Source organism: Carcharhinus amblyrhynchos, chromosome 29 (assembly GCF_965287045.1).
Source record: "Carcharhinus amblyrhynchos chromosome 29, sCarAmb.v2.hapA, whole genome shotgun sequence".
Taxonomy (NCBI): domain Eukaryota; kingdom Metazoa; phylum Chordata; class Chondrichthyes; order Carcharhiniformes; family Carcharhinidae; genus Carcharhinus; species Carcharhinus amblyrhynchos.
In genome coordinates, this window is record NC_137352.1 from 31258452 (window position 1) to 31274513 (window position 16062).

Below are 16062 nucleotides of genomic sequence, written 5' to 3' on the forward strand. Positions count from 1 at the left end.
GGTCCAATTTTAGGAAATGGAGAAGCCCAATCTTAGCTCAAATAGGATATTAACATAGAACATAGAACAGTACAGTACAGACCCTTCAGCCCTCGATGTTGTGCCGAGCTTTGTCTGAAACCAAGATCAAGCTATCCCACTCCCTATCATTCTGGTGTGCTCCATGTGCCTATCCAATAACCGCTTGAAAGTTCCTAAAGTGTCCGACTCCACTATCACAGAAGGCAGTGCATTCCACACCCCAACCACTCTGAGTAAAGAATCTACCCCAGACATCCCCCCTATATCTCCCACCATGAACCTTATAGTTATATCCCCTAGTAACAGCTACATCCACCCGAGGAAATAGCCTCTGCATGTCCACTCTACCAATCCCTCTCATCATCTTATAAACCTCTATTAAGTCACCTCTCATCCTCCTCCACTCTAAAGAGAAAAGCCCCAGCTCCCTCAACCTTTCCTCATAAGACCTACCCTCCAAACCAGGCAGCATCCTGGTAAATCTCCTCTGCACTCTCTCCAACGCTTCCACATCCTTCTTATAGTGAGGTGACCAGAGCTGCACACAATATTCCAAATGTGGTCTCACCAAGGTCCTGTATAGTTGCAGCATAACCCCACAGCTCTTAAACTCAAACCCCCTGTTAATAAACGGCTCATAAACGAATAAACAGATATTGGCTCATTGTTTTTTTACCAAAGCCGTGGATGTGAATATTTGAAAAAGAGACTTATGCCTCATCAGTGATCATAGAATCGCTACAGTGCAGAAAGAGGCCATTTGGCCCATCGAGCATGTACTGGCAACAATCCCACCTAGGTCCTATCTCCACAACTCCACACATTCATCCTGCTGGTCCTCCTGACACTACTGAACAATTTAGCGTGGCCAATCAACTTGCACATCTTTGGAGTATGGGAGGAAACTGGAGCACCCAGAGGAAACCCATGCAGACACGAGGAGAATGTGCAAAATCCGTACAGACAGTTGTGACACGTGCAAGTTAATGGGATGGATTCTGCTACTTTTGCCAAGAAAGAGTGTAAAACCGCCACTGTGACAATCAGCATAGTTAAAAAGCAAAGAAATAATTTGTTTCTTTTGCTTTAGCATGCAGGTCACTGTGATGATCCCCACGGACTTGCATGGGGACTCACTGTTTGACCTCCATGTAGGACTTATTGAATATGAGCTCCCTAGGGATTGGTAATTAACCAATGAGGTGGAGCTCGTATACCAAGCTCTGCATAAAGCAGGCCCATGAGTGGGTCAATTATTCCATTGTGCCGGTTGGGATCTGTTTGTGTTCACCACAGGCTTGTGGTTTTTGCTTTGCTATACTTAATTTTATGCAAGAAAGCACTGTTCCTTTTTTAGGTTTAGGCTTACATTAACACTGCAATGAAGTTACTGTGAAAATCCCCTAGTCGCCACGCTCCGGTGCCTGGTCGGGTATACTGAGATAGAATTTAGCATGGTCAGTGAATCTAACCAGCACATCTTTCAGACTGTGGGAGGAAACCAGAGCACCCGGAGGAAATCCACAAGGACATGGGAAAAATGTGTAGATATCACCCAGACAGTGACCAAATCCAGGAATTGAACCAGGGTCCCTGGTGCTGTAGGGCATAAGAACATAAGAAATAGGAGCAGGAGTAGGCCATCTAGCCCCTCGAGCCTGCCCCGCCATTCAATAAGATCATGGCTGATCTGTCGTGGCTCAGTTCCACATTCCCGCCCTCTCCCCATAACCCTTAATCCCCTTGCCTATCAAAAACCCATCAACCCGCGTCTTAAAAATATTGAGCGAGGCAGCCTCCACCACTTCAATGGGCAGAGAATTCCAGAGATTCACCACCCTTTGAGTGAAGAAGTTCCTCCTCAACTCCGTTCTAAACCACCCCCCCTTTATCTTGAGGCTGTGCCCTCTAGTCCTACTGTCCTTTCTGAGTGGGAAGAGCCTCTCCAGCTCTATCCTATCCATCCCATTCAACATCTTATACGTCTCAATGAGATCTCCCCTCATTCTTCTAACCTCTAACGAGTACAAGCCTAGTTTATTCAGCCTCTCCTCATAGTTCAACCCCCTCAACTCCGGTATCAGCCTAGTAAACCTCCTCTGCACTCCCTCCAAGGCCAAAATATCCTTGCGTAAGTGCGGCGACCAAAACTGCACACAGTACTCCAGCTGCGGTCTCACCAGTGCCCTATACAGCTGCAGCAAGACCTCCTTACTTTTATATTCAATCCCCCTCACTATGAAGGCCAGCATCCCATTCGCCTTCCTGACCACCTGCTGCACCTGCAGGCTGGGTTTTTGCAACTCATGCACAAGGACCCCGAGGTCCCTCTGCACCGTCGCCTGCTGCAGTTTTTCGCCACGTAAATAATAGTCCTTCCTACCATTCTTCCTACCAAAGTGGACCACCTCGCATTTGCCAACATTAAATTCCATTTGCCATTTCCTGGCCCATTCGCCCAGCCTATCTAGATCCTTCTGCAGACTCTCCACACCCTCCGCACAATTTGCCATTCCACCAATCTTGGTGTCATCAGCAAAATGCTAACCACCCTGCGACTGTACTACCCGGGACTCATGGAGTTATTAGAGCCACCATTTCGTCAGAAGCCCCAAGTGCTGAACTACAAACAAAGGAGGCAGGCTTGCAGTTATCGAGCAACTTCTCTGACCCCAAGACATCCTGAAACATTCGACAGTAATTTTGAAGTGTGGTCATTGCTGCCGTGTAGAAAAGTAAACCGATTTCTAAATTACATTTCTATTTCCATCACTGTCTTCCTGTTTCATTCTTCAACTTGAATGACATTTGACATGCCCTTCTAATGATAAGAAAACTTCATTTTCACCAAATTGCCTCATCCAGAGTTTTAACATGAACTCGGCTACTTTGAAGTTTGCTAGTTTTTAAATTGTGCTTGTGTGCCTTTTCTCTGTGCTGGAACTGAGAGCGGTGTCCAGGCGAATACAAAACAGGTCGGATTTCCACCTTGGCACTGATTATACAGTAAAGTTATGAATCATAATTAATCGCAGAAGGTTAAATCTTACTGCCACCGTGATCCAGCTGTAAAATGTGAGAAGAATAGAATTCGCTTCTCAGGAAATTGTTAGGCAGGAACATAAGTTTCAGGTACTAGACTTTACAGTGTACTGATAATCTGAAATCAGTACTTGGCTAGTAAGGTGGGAATTAGAATAAATTGACTCGGAAAGGCCAAGAAAATGTCAAAAGGATGTCAACGATTATGCCAGGACCAGAAGTACGTGAGGAAAAATTTAAGAGGGAAAGGAATAATCAGTGATACAGTTAAACCGCTCCTGATAAATTGTGTCAACTTAATTGAAACTCAGAGCTACACAGAGTGGGCACATCAATGAAAACACAAAGGCAAAGAAAAACGCAATAACGGTTTAAAAATAAATCAGCTTAGAAACTGAACACTGGTGCGTTCAGGTGACTCCGGCTGCACTTTTCGTTAAGCCTCTCCTTCACGGCACTTAACATTTTACTGTGCTTCCATCCAGAAAGCTAGCCTGGAGGTCAGACACGTCATCAGAAACATCACGAAAACACCATCGCCTCCACAAAGCAAAGCGCAGCGCTTCTGGAAGGTCTATCTGCATCTTATCATTGCGACTGGGGATGGGAAATTAGGTGGCCACCTTATCTGCGACGTACATAATCCAAATATATTTCCATTCGTTGAGAAGGTCTCAGCAAGGCAAAGGTGGAAGTACTTAGGTTAAACGGCGCTCATTTTAAATTCTGATAATTAGTGTCACTATTAAATATTTCCAGGTCAGCAACAGTAGCTGTTCGGTTGTTAAAGGTTCCACTGCACCATTTCGCCAGGCACTTCCTGCTGCGGTGTATATAAGATAGTAAAGGTGGCTCTATTCATTGTTGTCAATGTGTCTCCCTCCCACACTCAGGAAAATGTTTCTGCCTCACCAGCGTAACCTTTTCATTTCTTGCACCAGCCATCCCAAATGTTTAAGTTGTTTCAGGGTGAGAATTACTGCAGCTTTCTGCCCTCTGCAGTCCTTACATTCACTGGATAAGCAGCTGCAGAATGTTTCACAACTTTAAGGTTACAAGAGCGTTACCAAGATTGGTAAATTGAGGCTATAAGGAGCAATGGATAGGCTCAGGTTTTTTTTTTCCCTTGGAATGGAGGAGAATGAGGGGTGAACCTAATTGAGGTGTATAGAATTATGAGGGGTGCAGATAAGTTAGGCAGGAAAGATCTGTTTCCCCCAGCTGAGGGGTCAATTATCAATGCTTACCCCCACTGTCCAAAGATGTATGGGTTAGGTGGATTGGTCATGCTAAATTGTCCCTTAGTGTCAGGAGGACTTGCTAGGGTAAATGCATGGGGTTACGGTGATAGGGCCTGGGTGGGATTATGGTTGGTGCAGACTCAATGGGCCGAATGCTTCCTTCTGCACTGTAAGATATTATGATTCTACTTGGTTTACCATCCTGAGGCACCTTTGTCATTCTATGATTATATTTAGGCTTTGGGAAGTCTTGGTTTCTTCTGGGTCAGCTGTAATTTCTGAAGTTTGCGCAATAAGGTCCAAGAACTTTCTCATAGGCTTTGCAAATTCACGTTTGTCATTTACTTCCAAACCTCCTGAATGGCTTTCTTCTACATGGTAGGATTCTATGATTCTGCTTCTGATAAGACTTTGAGAACTGCCCTCACTCAAAGATATTTTCTTCCCTAGATCGGCCATATTTTCCAGATGGGTTGCACCTTTCACCCAGGCTCTGAGACATCATTCTTTGGTCTATCGAGTGATATATGTACATTGAAGGTCTGGGATGTATACTTTCCCTTTAACCATGTGGGTCATGTGACCCAGGGGGTGGGGTTACCTCCTCCCACTGCAGAACCCAGTAAAACAGTCTAGTGTTTGACTGTGGGACACTGCACATCAGTAATGAAGGGTTTCCCAGTGTTTAAGTTTACGAGGCCTACGTTGTGATTCTTTGTGCACAATACTTTGCTAAATATATATATATAATATATATATATCAGTCTCAGGTGTAGAAGCAATTCAGAATGGTAAGCTGCTAATACAATAGTGACCAAATAGGGTTTTAAAAGTAAATAGCAATTTGGATTATTTGTCAATTATTTGTCAAACCAACACTGGCATCCTCCATGAGCTGCATCTACCAACGTTAGAGTCCTGCTCCTGCAGAACCAACTCCAATGGATGGGCCATTGCATCCGGATGCCCAGAAACCACCTTCCTCAGCAGGTTCTCTTTTCCCAGCCCTCCATTGGCCAATAAGGGTACCCAAAGGAAAAGCTCCAAGGAAATGGTCAAGGTCATCCTAATCATAGAGGCATTAACACCAGTGACTGGGGGGGGGGAGAAGGCTGAGGGATGCTCAGCATGGTTCCACCTGGTCCATCAGGGCACCAGCTGCTTTGGGACTCAGCAATTGGACAGTGAGGCATATAACAGTGACAGCAGAGGAAGACGAGGGAAACCAACACAGGGCTGAGAATTCCACACCCCACACGTTGATGAATATGTGGATCCAGAATTGAGCCCCTGTTATCTGAACTCACCAAGCTTGATGAATTCACCTGATGAAGGAGCAGCACTCCAAAAGCTGGTGCTACCAAAGAAACCTGTTGGACTTTAACCTGAGACTTCTTACTGTACTTACCAAGCCTGACAGACATCATCCTCGATTTTGAGGGACCGCCACTGATGACTATTGGGAGACGAATTAGCTTGTGCTTTTCAAATGTTTCAAAGAGGTGCAAACAGGTTAATGGAATTGGGTAAAATTGCAGCAGTGAGAGTTCGGTGTAGGAATGATGAAGCCATTCAGTTTGAATCCCAAAGATAAGTCAGAATATTTTCTCAATGGTGAAAAGCTAAATCTATCTCACAATACGGGTAATCAAAACTACAGATGGAATGTTGGCCATTACCTCATCCGAATGTGGAATTCCTTTATCAGGAAGTTGTGCCCCAGTCATACACAGCTTCATTTAGGCCCCTCCTTTTTTTTATTAGTGCCTCAAGCAGGCTTACGTTAACACTGCAATGAAGTTACTGTGAAAATCCCCTTGTCGCCACACTCCGGCGCCTGTTCGGGGACACTGAGGGAGAATTTAGTACGGCCCATGCACCTAACCAACACATCTTTCGGACTGTGGGAGGAAACCGGAGCACCTGGAGGAAACCCATGCAGACATGGGCAGAACGTGCAGGCTCCGCACAGACAGTGACCAAAACCGAGAATCGCACCCGGGTCCCTGGTGCTGTGAGGCAGCAGTGCTCACCACTGTGCCACCGTGCCACCCCAAAGGCACAGTGTTAAGAGGTGTTCCCAACTGCGATACTGAACTGCATTCAGTTTTGGAAAAGATATTTTCCTCGGAGTGGCTGCAGCGCAGGCTCACTCGAGTCATACTAAACTTACGCAGTTAAATTACAAGGACACATTGCATGTTTAAATAATTTAAATGGTTCATGCAAGGCTGAATTGCGAAGCTTGAAGTGATAAAGGGATTCAGTAGGCTGGGGACAATGAAACGATTTCCTCTGGTGTGGGAAATCCAGGTCATAATTGCATAATGTTTGATTAGAGCGAGGCCATTCGGAGTGAAATCAGGAGCATTTCTTTCACAGGAGGGAGTGGATATTTGGAACCTACCTTCACAGGAAAAGGCTGCGATTCCCAGAGTCAACTGAAATTTTCTCAAACTAAGATTGAAGGATGATTTTGGTAAGGTTCAGTGAAAATATCAAGGAGCTGAGAGATAAGCCAGGCATTGTTTCATTAGACGAAAGAACAGGAACAGATTTAAGGTGGAGAGAAGTGCGAATAATTCTCTGATGCAGTGATTTATGATCTGGAACTTATTGTCCAAAATGGTCAAGGGAGCACATTCTCTCCACAAGAGAACTGGACGCGTATTTAAACAGAAAACAGGCTCGGGGCAATGGGAGAAGAGCAGGGGAGAGAAACTAATTGGAAATTCATTTCAAAGAATGGCTTCCTTCTGTACTGCAGCAGTGGCACAGTGGTTAGCACTGCTGCTTCACAGCGCCAGGGATCCAGGTTAGATTCCCAGCTTGGGTGACTGTCTGTGCGGAGTCAGCATGGATTTCCTCTGGGTGCTCCGGTTTCCTCCCACAGTCGGAAAGACGTGCTGGTTAGGTACACTGGCCACGCTAAATTCTCCCTCAGTGTACCCTAACAGGGGATTTTCACAGTAACTTTGTGCAATGGAGCCAGCTAGGCTAGGAGTGCAGGGTGTGGAATCTCGAACCACAGCAGCTCACACAACTACTGGTGAAAGACGGGGAGTCACGATGTAGCGATGCCGGCGTTGGACTGGGGTAAACACAGTAAGAAGTCTCACAACACCAGGTTAAAGTCCGACCAATTTAATTGATAGTAAACTCACAAGCTTTCAGTGTTTGCCCCTTCATCAGGTGAAGGGAGAGTTCTGGCCTCAGACAGAGCATATAACAGCACAGACAGTTTACAGATTACTGATTAGAATGCGAGTCTTTACAACTAACCTACTATTCAAGTCTTAAAGATGCAGACAATGTGAGTGGAGAGAGCATTAGGCATAGGTTAAAGAGACGTGTATTGTCTCCAGACAGTACAGTAAGTGAGGTTTTGCAAACCCAGGTAAGTCATGGGGGTTACAGATAGTGCGACATGAACCCAAGATCCCAGTTCAGACCGTCCTCATGTGTGCGTAACTTGGCTATCAGTCTCTGCTCAGCGACTCTGCGCTGTTGTGTGTCGTGAAGGGTAAACTGGGGGGGCCAGAAATGCCAGCATCTAGTTCCCAGCCAAGTTACTAAAGGTCAACGGAATCTCCTCAACTCTACAAAAATCCAGCTTAACGTATCCTCTTTCCAAACCTTCAGTTGTTCCCCTATGTCTTTACTCATGCATGGAGCCTCTCTGGTGTTCATTCATTTCAGCGGAATATATTTTTCCTGTTAGCACTGAACACTTATTGAAATATTTCTCCATCATTGTTAGCCAATATTGTGCACGTTCTATTTTATGACACTAATAAATACATTTTAAACTTGTAAGATTCCTTGAGCAGCTTCTAAGAGCATGAATGGCCCAGTCCTGCTCCCATACTGGAGATGAGAGTGTTAGCTTATGAGGAGAGACTGAGTGGACTGGGCCTGTACTCGTTGGAGTTTAGAAGGCTGAGGGGGGATCTTATAGAGACATATAAGATAATGAAGGGGCTAGAAGGAGGTAGAGAGATTCTTTCCACTTAGAAAGGAAACCAGAACTAGAGGGCAGAGCCTCAAAATAAGGAGGGGGAGGGGTGCAATTTGGAACAGAGTTGAGGAAGAACTTCTTCTCTCAGAGGGTAGTGAATCTCTGGAATTCTATGCCCGTTGAAGTGGTGGAGGATACCTCATTGAATATATTTAAGTCACGGGTAGACACATTTCTGATCGATAAGAGAATTAAGGGGAGAAAGCGGGAAAGTGGAACTGAGCCACTTCAGATTAGCCATGATCTTATTGAATGGCGGGGCAGGCTCGAGGGGCTGGATGGCCTACTCCTGCTCCTATTTCTTACGTTCTTATTTTTTTCCTATTTCTCATATTCCATTCCTGGACAAGAGAAACTCATTTGGTATTCCAGCGATGGACTTCCTATCTCAGAGGAGGTCAACTTCCTGCACTCGTTCAAACTGAAGGGACCAAACTGTTCTGAATCGCGTTTGAATGTTCCTTTGTTGTGTGGAGTCCTGTCAGTAGATTATTTTGCAGCTTTATAGGGCTGAGAGACACAGATAAGGTGTGACTGGACGATACTGCTGTCAACGTTACAGAATGAGCACTTAATTCAACCCCAACACCTTGTCTTCTTCTGCTTTTGTGCAGAAATTAACTCATTTATAATAAATGGGTCAAAATTTGCATTGAGAGAGAGGATGGAAGAGTGGTGTGTGAATGTGCTGAACTGCTTTTCGAGAAGTAATTTTGGGGCTGCAGATATAAGCCGGCTATTTGATTTGGGCTGTGTACACAGTACTGGAGGGCATCCATCTGAAACTAACAACTTTCATGAGACTCGGAACTTAAAGCCATTTTTTTTCCCCCTGAATGGTAATGACAGCCATCTATCTATTAGAAACCAATTGAATCTGTGTCAGTGAACCTCTTTGCAGAAGAGCTGGACAAATATGTTTTTCAACAGGAGTCAAATCTGAGGACGACTGCTGGCTTTTGTGGTGGGGTAGAGTGAGGTCGAACACTGGGGGCTTGTGGAGGGATTGACAGTCCAGAGATCTCCTGGGGCTGAGCAGTGCCAAGGGCATCCTCATTATTTTTCCAATGAGTCGTTGTACCTTTAGTGAACAATCAGCAATCCTGGTGATGAACCTCATGGGGAGTCACTGGTTGATCCCCCGGTGAGGCTCATCGAGTGTGAGTTCCCCTGGTAACAGGCAGCGAGCTTCTTGCCCGGCTGAAACTCATTCCCTTTCGTAAGGCAGGCCCAGGTTCCAGGCAGGGACTCATGGTTCAAGATGATTGGGCCTTTGTGTATGACTGTCACCTGTTACCAATTTTGTAGTTCTTTCGATGACCCAACAAGTAAAACGAACGCAAATTAACTTAGGGACAAATTAAGAGGGGCAGCCCCCCTAAAAAGGAAGGGGGGACAGCCCAAACAGAAACCAAAGTCCAAAGGAAACTTAAAACATTCAATCAAAATGTGGTTGTAAGGGTCTATAACACACGCCAGCCCCTGCGGTGCCCAGTGGGCACAGAAGGGGTCAACTGTGCCCGTGGACACCACATGCTCCCTCTCCAGGGACACCTGGCCGCGAACGTAGCCGCAGTAGAGGGGCAGGCAGTCAGGATGGATGGCCCCATCGATCGCCCGCTGCCTGGACCTATTGATGGCACGCCTGCTGCTGAGACTGCTGCGGTTGCAGCAGCTTATTGCCTGCTGTTAAGAGCTGCTGAGTGAGGAGAGGGGAGCAAAGAAAACAGCCTGGAGCCTGAGGCCTAGGGGCTGGAAGGCCTCTTCAACCGTCTAGAGATGAGAGACTTGGCCTGGGTTCGCTGCCCAAGTTTCATGGGAGGTCAGTGCGAACTGCTGGAAGGGGGGGGATGATCTGTTTACATGGGTGGGAGATTAAGGCAGATTTTAGGACTATGCCAGACTCTCCATGTTGAAGAAACCATCCCTGCCCCCTGCCCCCCTACTCCCCCACACCCCCCACCCCCTGCTCCCCTACTCCCCCACACCTCCCACCCCCTGCCCCCCTACTCCCCCACACCCCCCACCCCCTGCTCCCCTACCCCCCCACACCCCCACCCCCTGCTCCCCTACTCCCCCACACCCCCCACCCCCTGCTCCCCTACTCCCCCACACCCCCCACCCCCTGCTCCCCTACTCCCCCACACCCCCCACCCCCTGCTCCCCTACTCCCCCACATCCCCCACCCCCTGCTCCCCTACTCCCCCACACCCCCCACCCCCTGCTCCCCTACTCCCCCACACCCCCCACCCCCTGCTCCCCTACTCCCCCCACCCCCACATATCCACTGGCGGAAGAACCCTCATCTCTGCCTGAATTTGGATACCCGCACCATCTCTGGTCCACCCCTTGTCCTCCATTCTGTGCCTCCTTCTCTTGCTCTCATTCTCTCCCTGTCTCCCTGATATTGAGCTTTGTGTTTAACACCCTGGGGTGCTGTATCCCAACTTCTCTCCTCCTATTCAGGGCAGCAGCAGTTGGAAATTCTCTTGGGTGGGGGTTAGCACTGACCAACATGGAGGCACAAATATCTTTGCCTGTGGCAGGGCCCTCTAGAGCCACTTATGTGGGAATGGTAGCTTCTTGGGCCCCCATTGCTCCCTTGGCCTTGTCACCATTCTGCCTCAACACAAAAAGTCTTGCGTTGAAGTGTTTCCCCCCCTCCATCCTGAAATAACCATTGAGACATGCGTTAAGGCAACGGCTGGAGTTACCAGCCTCGCGACTATTGTTGTCTCAAAGATGTACGACAAAGCCATCTTCTTGTTGAAGGCTTAATGGGCATTCCATTTCGCCCTGGAAAAGAGGCTCATGGGACATTCCTGGCAATGGGCCCACTTGAGGCCACCACTCGAGAGGTCAATTCTATGAAAATCCCGCCCTTTATTCCCATTGAACTCCTCCTCCCCCCATCTCCATCAACCAGAGGAGGTACAATCTGGGGTGGCGCTGATCCCTGTTGGTCTCAGTGGGCATACCTGCTCCTTCCAGTACCAAATTCCCATCTGTCTGGCCTAGGAGGAGTGCCTGGAGGAAGATTTTGATGTCTCCGTAAGGGTATCACTTACCATGTCTGTTGGCCTGCAGATGGCGTGTGATGCCATCCCTGCAAGGGGGTAGAACGCATTCGGAAAAACTGCCCCTCCTCCAAGGCCATTGAAACCACCAAGGCTGCCACAGCGGGCACCAACACACCTCCCCGGCTGACTGTTGCTCCAACTGCCTGACTACAAGGGGGAGGCCATGCCGGTAGCAACCGCTACCTCCGCTGCCAGTGGAGAGAACATCCGTGAGACCAGAAGTCATGGCGAAAGGCAAAGTGGGGGGGATGTCATTCCTGTACCTGTCCCCAGCACCCCAGACACTCCAGCTTGCATAGAGACACCATATCCTGGCCTACTGTCGCAAAAAGATCATCTGGGCCTATTGATGCCTCAGTACTGGATCCAGCGACGTCTCTGCGTGTGTTCACAGGGTGATCAACGAGCAAGACAACAAACTAGTGGCTTCTCAAAGAAAGCTAGACAAGCCAAAAACACCAGAGCATTGATGGGGAGAATAGAGCAGGGCAGACACCCAAGGTACTGCTGGGGGCTGCAGTGGGTACCCCATTGTTTGGGTCTCTGGGTGGCAGTGATGAGGAACTGCCACCCACCCCCCCCCACCTCCACCTCTCCATCCTAGCACTGGGCACCTGATCCCGGAATCGGAATTTTCTCCGGACTCTCGGGTTGTCCCGGTGTCAGGGCCGGAGGGGGGGTCTGAGCTGCTGCCATGCTGTGACCCAGAATCCAAGCCCTAAAGGACCCCTCCTCCGTTGATCCTGGGGGTGGAGATGGGGCTAGTCGGTGACTCCATGCTGCCTCCTCTATGCACTGCGGTGGGGGATACAGACCCGGAGGGTGACTGCCTGGCGGGGGATGGCTGCTCGGTGGGGGCACGGAGGATGGGTTGGAATCTATCTGCAGCGAGGTAGTGGACTCCCTTCTGCCCCTCATCTCCCTTGGCGAACTCCGGGAATTTTTGTTAAAAATTGTGGTCACTGGGACAGAATCCAGCTATCCCCTGACCGCTGGTGGGATCTGGTGCTGATGGTCCGTCTGTATGTGCTTTTTCAAAGAGGGTTCAGACTGAAATCAGCAGCTCATTCTGAGCATTAAAATATAGTGTTGGTGAAGGTCGCACAATGCTGCTGACATGGTGTCCATACCATCCTCAACATCAGTGGTGGCTGAGACGCACGACGTAGGTTCTGGAACTTTCCAGTCCTCCGAAACGAGAAGTATGCCTTAGAATTATAGAACCTTACAGTGCAGAAACAGGGTCTCCGGCCCATCGAGTCTGCACTGACCACAATCAGACCCTACCCCCATACCCTTGCACAGTTACCCACTAATCCCTCTAACCTACACATCCCAGGACACTAAGGGGCAATTTTAGTGGAGTGCTTCCTACAAGAAGCTCACACCAGCTCGAGAGAAGCCATGTGGCCACTGGAGTGGCGAGGGGGGGGATCTAGAAGAGTGATCTCACATCTAATTCTAATAGGGTGACTTGTTGGACCCGTGGTTTTAGCCAGAGTTCCAGGCGATCAAGGAGCCAGTAACAGGCTGGTTGCTACACTTGACAGTTCGTGATTGGTGTGTGGTTCTTCATTTTATGAATGTCTACACTCCCAATGCTACGCCGCAGTAGAAGACTTTCTACAAGAAAGTGTCCATTCAGTTTGGCACCATTGTCACGGGCGAGTGCATCATCCTCGGGAGATTTCAACTGCACCCTCGAGGCCTGGGACCCCACAGTCCCTTTGCACTACAGCCTGGCGATGGTGAAGCTTGGGCTCTGGTTGGGTCCCATGCCCTGGTGCATGCCTGGACACATCTCCACCCTGGCTCCAGCGCCTTCACTGATCTGGGAGCTGGAGCGTTCCATAATTGAAGGCCTTTACACTTCGAGGGCGTACATATCCAACGTTCCGTTGGCCTCTGTGCTGCAGGTGCCATGCTCGGACCACCACCTGGGGTGGGTGGATCTTGTTCTGTCTTGCGTCCAGAGCGGGGCAGAGGGTCCGTACACTGGCACTTGCTGCTGGAGGACAGGTGGTTCCTGGAATTGTTTCAATGTTTCCGAGCCGTCTGGGGAAGGAAGTGGGGAGTTTTCCCCTTCTTGAGGTTATGGTGGGATACAGGCAAGAATCTCACCTGTAGCTTCTTTCAGGAGCGAGGGGGGATTGGGGGGTCAACAAAGAGACAGAAATCCTGGATTAAGGAGTTGGAGCAGGAGGTTTTCGACCTGGAGTCACATCTCGGTCAGCCTGAGGTGGACCTGGCCCTGTGGCTTGAGTATAGTGAGAAGGGCGGGACGTGCAACTTGTTGGGTTTCGTGACGTGTATGTAAGGATGCGGACCCAGATCTGCATGGGCCTGGACCACCGCACCCCCTTCTTCTACTCTCTGGAAAAAGGAACCTCCAGCCGCACTCGCCCCAAAACCGGAAAATCCCACCCGAGGTCAATGGGCCTTTCCATGGTCTATCCCTTTCCCAGTCTGATTCCCATAGTGGACGGGATGGTAAAATTTCCTCCATTAACTCTTTCTCTCTCCACAGGTACAGCCAAATTTGCTGAACATTTTAGCATTCTTTATTTACACACAAGCCTTTTTTTTGTATGTGTTTTTAAATTTGAGTCCATCATGAACCATTTATCTGTCTCCCTTTTTGGCTTCAACATTTTTGCCCCAAACCCAGTTTTCTGCCACTTCCTCCCTAAACTAACTGGTACCAGACACAAGGAAACTGCTCTTTGTCATTTAACGATTGGTTGAATTATTCATAGAATCATAAAATCCTACAGTACAGAAAGGGGCCATTCAAGTCTGCACCGACCACAATCCCACCCACGTTCTATCCCCGTAACCCCAAGTATTTACCCCACCAGCCCCCTTCACACTAAGGGGCAATTTAGCATGGCCAATCCACCTAACCCGCATATCTTTCGGGCTGTGGGAGGAAACTGGAGCACCCGGAGGAAACCCATGCAGACACGGGGAGAATGTACAAACTCCACACTGTGACCCAAGCCGGGAATTGAACCCGGGTCCCTGGCGCTATGAGGCAGCAGAGCTAACCACTGTGCCACCATGCTGCCCGTAGAAACTTATAGAATCATAGAACCCTACAGTGCAGAAAGAGGCCCTTCGGCCCATCGAGTCTGCACTGAAACACAATCCCACCCAGGCCCTAGCCCCATATAATATACCCACTAATCCCTCTAACCTCCGCTACCCTGGACGCTAAGGGGCAATTTCTTAGCATGGCCAATCAACCTAACCCGCACATCTTTGGACTGTGGGAGGAAACCGGAGTACTCGGAGGAAACCCACGCAGACACGAGGAGAATGTGCAAACTCCACACAGACAGTGACCCGAGCCGAGAATCGAACCCAGGACCCTGGGGCTGCGAAGCAGCAGTGCTAACCACTGTGCTACCGTGCCGCCCAATGTAGCTGACTGTTTGATGGAGCAGTAATGCTGAGACCACACCCCTGTTTTGGACCTGTAACCTGACAAGTTTCTCATCATTAAACGCTTGTCCAGCTGCTGTAGAAAATTATTTTTCTTGGAATTAGTTTCCAACACATCTCCTGATAGTGTTGCTGGAACCTGACACGCTCTGAATAAAAGCTCTCTCCTCATCTTCCCTTTAGATCTGTTACCAATGATTTTAAATGCATCACCTCTGGAAATTGACTCACCTGCCAGTGTGAATAGCTTTTTTCCATTAGAACCACCTTGAAAGCCTCCATTAGCTTTCTCTGTTCCAAGGACAATAGCTTGAAAATTATCTAAAACTCCTATTATTCGTGGGGACTTGGAAATGGAGAGTGTAAAATTGTGAATGGGGGCTGTGAGACCAGGTGGGGGGTAGATCTTCACTTTCAATAGGAGGTAAACAGATTGTAATAACTGGAGCTGACGTAATGTGAAAAACAGCTAACTTAAAGGGTTTATACAGTAAGAAATCTCACAATGCCAGGTTAAAGTCCAGCAGGTTTATTTGGTAGCACGAGCTTTTGGAGCACTGCCCCTTCATCGGGTGAGTACCTGTGATGAAGGAGCAGCACTCCTAAAGCTCATGCTACCAAATAAATCTGCTGGACTTTAACCTGGTGTTTACCTGGTGTAAATATGATCATGCAGGTAGTTCGCCCAGGACGAGGCCAGCCCATTGCACTTCAGGTGTGCTGACACCTGCAATGTCCCCAAACGCGCGATACTTAACTGCAAAACTTGTGCAACTTCTTACTGTGCTTACCCCAGTCCAATGCCAGCATCTCCACATGAAGGATTTATTGTTAAGAAGAGCTATACAATGAAGGGTTTGTTTTCCAATGAAGGGTTAGTTTAAGTCACGGGTAGATTACTGATCAATAAGGGGATTAAGGGTTATAGGGAGCAGGTGGGTAAGTGAAACTGATCCACTTCAGATCAGCCATGATCTTATTGAATGGCGGGGCAGGCTCGAAGGGCTAGATGGCCTACTCCTGCTCCTATTTCTTATGTTCAAGCCTGTATATTTTAACTTCTGTACAAGTGAAGACACAAAGTCAACTTTATATACTTAAACACAATTTCCTTTGTTCTGCAACTACTTAAGCAACAGTAAATAATTGCAATGCATTAATCAAATACTCACTGTCTGTTACTTTACTTAATTCAAGGTTGATTTCCACTTGTAAT